Raw genomic sequence first — 10,441 nt, forward strand, 5'->3', positions numbered from 1 at the left:
TCCCTGCATTTCCATCATAGAGGACCATGTTCTGTCCAAACACAGGAGGATTGTATGAGGAATTTCCTAGGGAAGGTGAGTTTAGCTGCATATCTGCATGGAAATCAGGCTTTTTGTTTTTAAGTGTGCTATGAAGCATGTGCTGGACTTAAACCACTTTCTGGAAGATTTGATTCTATTTATTTTAATTATCTCTTTTTCACAGATAGCGTGCCAAGCTGAATGTCTGGGAGAAGAAGTTCTGCAATACCTTAGAGCCTCAAAACCCAGTTCTGGGGTTTCAGAAATCCTCACTAGGAAGTACCAGCTGTAGAAGGGAGCTCGAAGAAGGAGTCTATACTCAGGAAACACCCCAGTGGGACTGTACTGTAGCCTAATTATACGAGGGGAATCTTAGAGGTGTATATATCTGGGAATGGATCCCAACACTGCATCCTGATGGGTGTTGAGCAAGGAGGAGCACAACCAAGCTGTGGGACTTGCTCTCAGCTCTCTCTCTTGCTCCTTGCTGAGCAATCCCCTGGATGAACACTGGTACCGACAAGCATGAGACCAGAGAAAAGCAGAGGTGCCAGAGGAAGTTAAACGGATAAATGCTCAAAAAGTTGCGAAAATATGAAGTACTAACAGCAAGTCGTATAATATATAGCACTTTTCACTCTGGGACAATAGGGGATGATTCAGAAGTGATATTGAAGCCAGTCTGCAGTACAGGCACTTGTCAGGTGGCAAGCAGCATTTTTCATGTTAATGGAAGAAGCATATTGTGTTCAAACACTTCAGATTCAACCCTGTTCTTATAAAAAGTACCTTGGGATTTCTAGTGAACATGAGGAGAAAATAAGTCTTAGTCACTGAGAACGCCAACAAAGATATGCAAATAGGACAGCTCAGTTTATCTGCCTAAAAAGTTTGAAAGGCTTAGGTAACTTCACCTAGATTTAGACTTTTTTTTTTTTTCCAGGTCTTCTAGCTATTTCTGATGTGACCTGTTACACTTTGTTTGTTGTTTGTCTTTCTGTAGAGATAGGTTGCTATTCAGATAGATACATTTTTTCCTCTTTGTTATCAGGGCCAATGTGATAAAAACAGGAGAGAAACAAGGAGGTACAGCAGCAATATCCAGAAAGTGTTTCCACACTGCAAAAGGCTGGCGTAGAAGAATAAAAGACAGGGCAAGTACTGGATCTCTACTAAGGACTGGTACAAGATATTATCCATCAAATACTTCAATCTGATCCAGTCTCTCTTGTCACGAGTTTATTGGCTGCGGTACTACTTCTGAGTCAGCCCAGGTACCGAACTGCGCTGTAGAGTTAGTCAAAGGCAATACATAATAGTGTAAAAGTTGCAGGAGGTGAATGCAATGCTGAAAATGCTATTGATGGCATTACTTATTTATTTAGTAGACAGAATGTAGAATGGGAATAAGGATTTGTCTGTCACCATCACATCAGCCATCAGTTCAGTGCTGCCCTAGGCAATGAGTATGTTGTTACTAATTTTAGTTTGTTTTGTTGTCATTCAGTCCAGATAATTTTTGAGGTTCATTTAGTTGCTGTTAATAAAAAAGAAGACAGAAATACTGTGTACTGGCAAGGGAGGGTACTCAGAAATCTACCCCTCAGATCACAGTTCCTTCAGATTTTTTTAGTGACATGACAGCAAGTTAGTTATTTCCTTCAGAGACAGGAGCAACAACCTGACTTCTCTTCATGACTTGGTGCTTTCTCTTGGGGGACCAAAGTCACAGCCACATCCTGCGGGCTACTTCGCATTTGCATTGCCTTCGGAAAGAGAACTCCCAATGCTGAACACTGGATGGTTCGTACTTAAGAGGAAGATATTAAGAGAAAATGCACTAGAGGTACTCAAAATAATGATTGAGGATGAATGAGCTGCTGTTCTTCATGTAGTCTCTAAACGCCATCATTAGAGCTAACTGGGTAGTGGACTGGTAAAAGGAGGTGTTGCCTTCGCTCAAGTTGTGATTAAACTGCAATTCACTTCCATGGGAAAGAGAGTCAGAATTTTCTGAAATTTAAAAAAAACTCTGTCATTTCTTTATTTACTCGCATGGTAGGTAGAGCCCAGTGGACAGAGACAGCTAAGCTGACACAAGAGGTCACTTCCAGCTCACAATGGCTTTGGGGCACAAATTATTCACCTGCCAAAGTAATACTTTGTTCTTTCCTAGCACCATTCCTGTATTGTCACCATTTTAGAGTTATTAAGTGTCTCTAAATCCCTCTGCTGCCCCACATGTTGCCTTTGATGTATGTGAGAACAGATATATCCATTTTACAAATGATAAAGGAGTGAGGCACTGAAGTTAAGCTACTGACCAAAGGGTACACATTAAGTCCAAAAGGAATTTTGAAGGAATTTGGATGCTGGTTTCCTTCTCACATCACTAGCATTATCACAAAATTGAATTTTCTTGCCACAAAATGTCCAAAGATGAGAGTTTTTAAAATAATGTGATTTTGTTTGTGCAGAATACACCTGATACAAGCTCCTGACAGCATCATGCAAAGATCCCAAGATAGCTCTGAACAGGCAGGTTCTTCACGTAAGGCACAGCAGTATCTGCAGCATCAGTGCAGCATCCAGGAAACTAGCCAAAGTGGATTGCCCTGCTGAGATTGCTGTGCTGCTTCCAGGGCTTCAGGGAGACCGGTGCCAGGACTTCATGGCACTGCATCATGCTCTGTGGATGCACCCAAATCTCTACTGATCTGCAGCCAGGAGCTCTCAGAAGCAGCAGCACAACATGTGCATGGAAAGGGCAACACTTCTTTTGTGCTAGTACGGCTACAGTTTTAATAACGGTGAGGAGTTTTTCCTTCATTTCATGCCAATGATGCATTGCAAACCCAGAAGCTTTTAGACAAGAGAGGCCCAGCTGACAGTGCAGTCTGCAGAGGAGTTTTTCTTCGCTCTCTGAATGAGGAGCACATTTATGCATCTCTCCTCACCAGCTCGCCATTCAGGGAAAACCAGTGCACATGGGGACAGCAGGAGAATTAAAAGCAAATCAGGCTGGAACTGTTGAGAGTTCTCAGTGCTGTAAAATTAAGTCAGAAACCCGATCTGTGCAACATTTTTACACCTAAGAGCTGCCTTGTGTTCATTTAAAAGCCACTGGAAGGGTGGCCTCTGAACCTCCCAGGTCCAAAGAGCTAGCAAGGTTCATTTCCTCTTACTCATTGAACAGTGATGAGGACCACCGGAGGTGCCGTATTGTGTAGCAATAAGACATTTGTCACCGTCTGAGATGGAAATCCTATCTGGTGTAATTATTTCATATTAAAATAGATGAAATTTTGATATGGAAGTATAGAATGTTGTACATTACATTAGCCAGAGAACAGGATATTCATCTTTACTTTAATTTGTAGACTTCATAACTTTTTTGCATTCACTACAAGATAACTACTGTACATTCCTGAAAAATGACATCTTGCATGAAAAGACTTAACAAAAGCCACAGTGCTGATAATTTTCCCGTGCATCAGGGAGGACAGATCTCTCTGTGGTTTCACAGACATGGACCAAGGCTCGCCTTTATCATTTTCAACTAAATTGTAATGCTGTCATGGCCGCACATTAAAGGAAGTTTCTCTTGATGAACTATTTTACTCAGTCATGTGAAACTTGATTTATTCTCCTGGACCAAACATAAAAAGGGCAAAAACTTCATTTGGGGAACTTGTTTGGTCAGCAAAATGCAGACATAGCAAATGTTTTAGAAATAGGTATATGAATTTATTAAGTTTTTATCTGCTGTTGCTCACCACATCTCAAAATTTTTGGAAACCATTTGTGGGATTATATTTTGAGACCTGAGAAACTGAAGGTAGGGTACTGAGTAATACACGTGGAGGAAGGCAGTGATATACTGTCATTGATTATTTTGAACAGTGAGGAGTAAAGTACTTCTCGGAGGACTTTGGCAGAACGTGAATGATGCATGTGCAGCTGGCTGCTTTCTGGATGGTGCTAAAGCATTCATTTTAAATAGTAAAATCTTAATCAGATTACTTCTGTATTTTGGAAAGCCTCTCTGGTACAGTGCTAGCTGAAATTACCTGAGATGACCACCTTCTGTAAGCACCTGCACAGGGAACATAGTCTTGTATTAAAGGTACCTTTAGTCTATCAGACAAAAATGTAACAAATCCCTGTGGCTGAAAGCTGAATCTTCACAAATTTGGAGCAGTGATTGATAAAATAGATTTTTAAGATGAAGAGTCTTTCCAAACTCATGACCTACTCTTGCAGTTGTTCCCAGACTGCTTCTGTTCTGCAGTTGAGGCAGATTTTCAGATATGCTATACCCAAAATTAAATGCAATTTGCAGTTCGGTTTACATGTTTGCACTTATAAACACTTGCAGTCAGGACTTCAAAAGAAGTGGACTTTTCAGGTTAAAAAATGTAAAAATACCTATTTTTAATTATTTCTACCCAAAGAAATCCCTTAAATATGCAACTTGCACCTTAGATGTGCCATCAGCATTGATTTAATAGTCTGTTCCACAAACGTAAAACATTTCAGCAGATTAAAAAAAAAGAAACAATGCTCAACAACCTTTAACTCATGTTATAATAGTTTAAAAGAGCATTAACTGAACTACCAGGGAAAATGAAAACCAATAATCAGATACAGTCATTACTCTATATTATGTTCTACAAGATTTAAATTTCTGTATTTAAAAAAAAAAAAAGTAGATATTTATATTGTTGTTGTTGTTTTTCTTCCTTACACTGGACATATGGCACTTAAAATTGTGCACAGACCCTTTGTAAAAACAGTGTGAGTTAAGCACAGAGTATTGCCTAGACATGTAGCTTTAACTGTGAATTTCTTTGCTTCGGTACCAGAGGGTCAAAATCAGATTTTAGGTGTTAACCAAACATAGGATGCATTTGGTTGTTTTTAGCATGTGAAAAACTTGATGACTCTTAAAAAATTAACTGTTTTTAATAAGTGTCAAAACTGTCTCCTGGTTTCCGTTTGTCCTTGTGACTCAGGCAAAGCCCCGCTTTGGAGTTGTCTCTTGACGCTGGCTGGTTTGTGAGTGGCTCGGAGACGGGTGCTCCCCCCACCAAAACTTTTCAGTGACGACAAATCATAACTGGTTTGGAAATGAATCGATTTGCAAGGCCTGTTGCCAGAGGTCAAATTTGCAATTGCATGGAAATGTTAAGGTGCAATTGCTTCAGGCTTTAATGAACTCCAAAAAGAAATATGCAGGCCTGTAAAGCTCATCCATTAGATCCTGACCTATAAATGGCAAGGAATAACAGCAACGCAACCAAGAGGTATGCTGACTAAGGGAATTACATTGATGCAATTAGTTTTACATGTTTTGGCATTTAATCCTGATGTCTAGGCAAAAGAGATAGCGCACGGAAATTACAAACAACGGTAGGAACGGAGTTTCCGATGATGTGTAGATTTTCTCCTGCTCTCCCTTGCCCCTTGCAGCATCAGAGACAGTTCTTCTCCAACTTTGGGAAGAAAAGGGTGGCTGCACACCCCAAAAGGCGGCTCACCTTGGCCCCAGGGTCAAGCAGCAGATGGGAACTCCCCCAGCCAAGGAAATGGGGACAGGGCAGTGTTTCTTCTCAAAACTCCTGCCTTCCCAAGAATAGGGAAGACCAAAAAATAGGAGTAATTTGAAGAGCTATTAATAGATTGCATAAACCAACCTAAGCACAAAGAGAAGGGTAATCACACTCCAAACGAATTAGCAGGTCTTTCTAAGGGGATGATGAGAAGAAAGTTTATTGTTTTTATGGGGTTGGGGTTATATTGTATAAATAATATTCACCCTTCTTTTCACAGTAAAAATTCTCTCCTTGCTTCAGACCCCTGAGATTTTAATTTAAAAAGTTGTTACCAGACATGGTCCAGAAATAAACACCCCCGTCTGAGCCCACATTAATTGCTGGCGGCTGGAGGCGAGTGTCTGCTCCGAGTATCTCAGCTAAGCTGTCCCCTCTAATGAGACAAACTTCCCACAGTCCTGGAGAGCCGAAAAATCCAGCTCCGAATGCACAGCTCCACCTGATCTTGAGTTGTTAGGCTGGAAAGTGTCTACATTCACTTCCATGCTGTTTTGTGAGGCTTGTGCCCTGATGCTGTGATGAAGAAATGCTGTGAAGGGATCTGGCATACTTCAGTGCCAGGTAAAAAACAAACAAACAAACAAGCAAATAAATAAATGAATGTGGTTCTCATTTGGCACAAACCTCCTAGCAACATAAATGATCAAAACCTGATTAACAAACTGGTCAGTTTAAAATGAAAATAATGATCTTCCTTTGCCTTCCTGCTCCCATCAGGATGATCACAAAAGGGTATCTGTTTTAATTAATCAATTAGACTCAACAAGCTGGCTTATTTGCCAATAGGGGGGTTTATTTTCGCAACCCGAGGGCATCTTCCCAGAACATCTCACCCCCAAAGGTACTACCCAGCCGTTGGCCTGGCCAGGGCTCTTTTGGACATGGGAACGCAGGTCTCAGGGCCAGCTCTCAGCCAGAAAAGAAAAACCCTGGCAGGGCAGGCTGAGCTGCAGGGCCTGGTGCCATGTAGTGGGCAGACAGGGAAAGGGATGAGGTGGGTATCACCCCTTCACCCCTTCCCCTCTTATGGCCAGAAGTCATTACTCTGTGTGTTCAGTGGAGGTCGAATAGTTGGGAAGCAAAAAGAAGAAGAGAGAAAAGAGGTTCTCTCATTTATTGAGAATCCTGCTTTCAGCCTGGGTACCAAGGAAAGCAGCTCTGTTTGTATGTACCGTGGTATCTTACAGTGTCTTTTTTCCTCTTTTCTTCCTTGCATGTTTTGGTTTTTTTTTTTTTTAATTCAAGGGCCAGGTCATTGCTTCTGAACCTCTCTCTCAAGAACTGACACTTAAAGTGCAAATGAAGCTAATGACAAGAGACAATATTTTAATGTTAATTAGATATTTCATGTGTCTTAGTTCATCAGAGCAATATTGCTCTTTTATGTATTACATGAAAGCAGAGCTTTAGCTTGGAGGAAAACAGGGAACACAGTCGGTCATAGAAGTAGTATTCTTGGTTTTGTAATTATTAAAATTATTGTTACATTTAGGAAATCCAGGAAACTTTGAAAGGAAGATACTTAATAATAATAATGGAGCTACTGCGCTATAGGAAGCCATGGCAAAGGCTTTACATCTTTCTTTTTCCTCCTACGTGAGCTGGCATTGTAAAAGCTGTAGTCTCCCAAGCTCTTGCTAGGAGAGCAGACTTGGCTTTTCTGCAGAATTATATTGATATATAGTGCAGATACTAGGTCTTTCTTTACCTGGATTCCCCCTCCTTCCTTTCCTATGACATATTATCTTTTTAGTAGTTATGTTAAAACAATGACATGAGCGGCTAATGCTGTACATCCCAGTGAAATGCCTTAATGATGATGTTCACCAGAACTAGGTACGTAATGTACAATATTTTCTGTGAATGTTTGCATTCCTTGTGGCCTGGTTTCTGCTCCTTTTGCGTTCTTTCACTGGCTATTTGAGAAGTTGCATTTCACTGCCAGGAAGTATTTATACAAAGCAAATTTCAAAGTTGTGCACATATTTGAAGAAAATGAAATTTAAGGCCCTGTCACAGCAATGAGCTCCTTCCAGAGACACCTCGTGCATGGACTCCGAACGCAGAAAACGCCTGGAGAAGGTCACTGCCTCGGCGGGAGCTGCATTCACCCACATACACCCCCCATAGTGTCCTGGCTGTGGACACTCACTAATGCAGTCATTTTAAGGTGGGTTTTTAAGAGGTTAAAAAAAAAAAAAAATCATTTTATGTTTTCCTGACCATTTGTGTTACAGCTGGACTTGCTTTTGAGATCACTCTGGGCAGAATAAATACACTAAAAACAATATTCATAAGGAACAACAGGACATTTCAAAGTAAACTTGTATGTATTCTAGAACAAGAAACATTTTTTATTTAGCAGTTGGTGTGGGTGCCCACACCTAGCAAGAACAGTAGTGTAAAAATGTAGTTAAGACTTCTATTTTTGTCCACAGCTAGTATTTAAAAAAAAAAAAAAAAGACAAGTGTTAGGTCTGTGGTTTCTTTATATGTTGTAGAGAGCAAAGACACAACAGAGAGCGAATTCATTGAATGAAGCAGTATTGCAGATGATTTGCTTGGCTTGGAACATCCTTGCTACTTTCATTTTCACAGTGTTTAATTACACTTTTTTTTTTTCAACATCATGTATCCTGGAGGGGAATCAAATTTTATGGATAAGACTTTCATGTAAAACACTGAAGTTTAGGTGGGGAGGTTTCTTAATGATGCCGAATCAAAAATAATACTAATACCAGAGCTGAATATTTCACATAAATGAGAGTGTCAGGGATTAAATAAGGTGTCCAGGGTCACAAGGACTGTTTGCAGATCGCACTGAATTCCAAAGAAGTTCAGGTTCCCATCTGATTGGGAAGCGTGGCTGGGGAGCTCCCACCGGCCAGTGCTTGAAGAGGGTTTGACTGTTCAAGTGACGAGAAGCTGGGGACTGAAAAAGGTCTGACACACTGAAAAGTGCGTAATCAGCCCGTCCTGGTTGGGGATCAATGGCAGCACCAGCTCCAGAACACCCTGGGTCTCATTCTTTCCCATCTCTCAATGTATATTAGCATTGGAGACAACATGCCAAAAGGATGCCAGAAGGAGGATTTATTTTTTTAATGAGGGGGGGAATAATTTCATAACCCAATATTAAATGCATGCACACATAAGATAGGCACATGTGCTCACACACCCCAGCAACAGCAGCCTTGGTCCTGTAACTGTTTGCTTACATAAAGGAATAAAACTTGTGTGTTTGGGGTCATTAATATACATTAACAATTGTAAATGTTCTGCCTGAATAAAAGCTGTTTGCTTTACTACTTCAGGGTTTCTGCCCTTTTGGGACGTACAATGGGCAAATCAAATACACTGATAGAGGGCTATAAGTGCTATAAGTTATATTTAACTAAAATAAACAGGCAGATACAGACTCTTCTGCTCTGCTATAAAAAGACTGCATATGCTCAATGCAGGTTTTCTTAAGGTAAGGGACAGAGCTTAGGAAGCTCTAAGGCAGCTAGATTTGCCCATATGGGAAGGCGGTCTTTCACTGATGATTTTGCAGACAGAAATTGCCCATCTGCACTGTTTGCAGGTGTTTTGAATGATTATATTATTAGCTCTGTCTGTTCAACTTTGCTTTTTTATGGTGGCTTTAGTATTGCAGTAAATAAAAAAAAGAAATATATAAGCAGCCATCTGGTTCCCAATTTTTGACTAGCGCTCTTTGTCAAGAAAGAAAAAAGAATTCTCAGATATTATTTCCTAGTTCTGAAACACTGGCAAATGAGGAGAACAAATCCCCAAATTCTGATCTGAATATAAAGCAGGGACAGAATTTTCTGCTTTTTATTTAACTTGCTCTGATTAATCCATTTAAAAGCAATTGTCTCTGTTCTGTTCTCATTTACGGCTCTGTGAAGTCAGCAGAGTAGTTCTGGACTTACACCACTCTTCTAGGAGCAGAATCTCCTCCTGCTGAAATTGGGGAGGGGGGTAAATTAAAGTGAAAGCAATCATTGTGAAACCATTTTCGATTTTTCTAAATAGGCAACAAAGATAGCTGGGACGTGGTCCTTTCCTGATGGATTTTACAGGGAGGATTCACATTTCTCATAGATATTTTTGCAAAGCAATGACGAAAATTTGCAAGACCTTTAGAACTAAAGAACAAGCTATTTGCTATCTCAGCATTAAATTCCCAATTTTTAGACTGCATTTAGGTTTCTCCAAGCATAATATTTGATTATTGGCAATATGTTTCTGGTTAAATATTTCATATAGTGCATAAAGGCCTCTTTTACTCTCGAGCATTCTGTAAGTATTAATGAAAGCAGTGAATTTGTAGATTTATCTGGTGCCTGAATACCTTTTGCTGCAAATTGTTTCAGAGCTGGATTGTAGCTTCACGCAATCGTTTAATGTTGCCTCTATATTCATGAAATCGGAATTATGTATCTAAACATACAGAGATTGTCAGCAAATCTTCTTTGGGGAGATGGTGCCAGGCCTCACAGATATGACCCAAATCCAAATATTCTCCAAGTTCACAAAAAAACTGTGGACTTCCTTCCCTACTTTAAATGCAAGGCTTCACTGACTTCAGTTAAGGTCTGCACAGACCCCAGGGGACTTCCAGCAGGACCTGATTGTGCAGGCATGAGGCGGCTGGGCCATGCTCTGTCATTTTTTGCCTTGGTGCTGCTCTTTCATGAGCAGTAGTGCCACGTGTGGGACTCATGCAGGAGTGGGAAAGGTATGCACTGGCCAAAAGGTCAGCTGAAAGGGTTTTAGCGCTAGCGTTTTCAGAATAAAAT

The sequence above is a fragment of the Nipponia nippon genome, unplaced genomic scaffold (genome assembly GCF_047370975.1).
Source record: "Nipponia nippon isolate SJK-2023a ecotype South Korea unplaced genomic scaffold, ASM4737097v1 scaffold_7, whole genome shotgun sequence".
Taxonomy (NCBI): Eukaryota; Metazoa; Chordata; class Aves; order Pelecaniformes; family Threskiornithidae; genus Nipponia; species Nipponia nippon.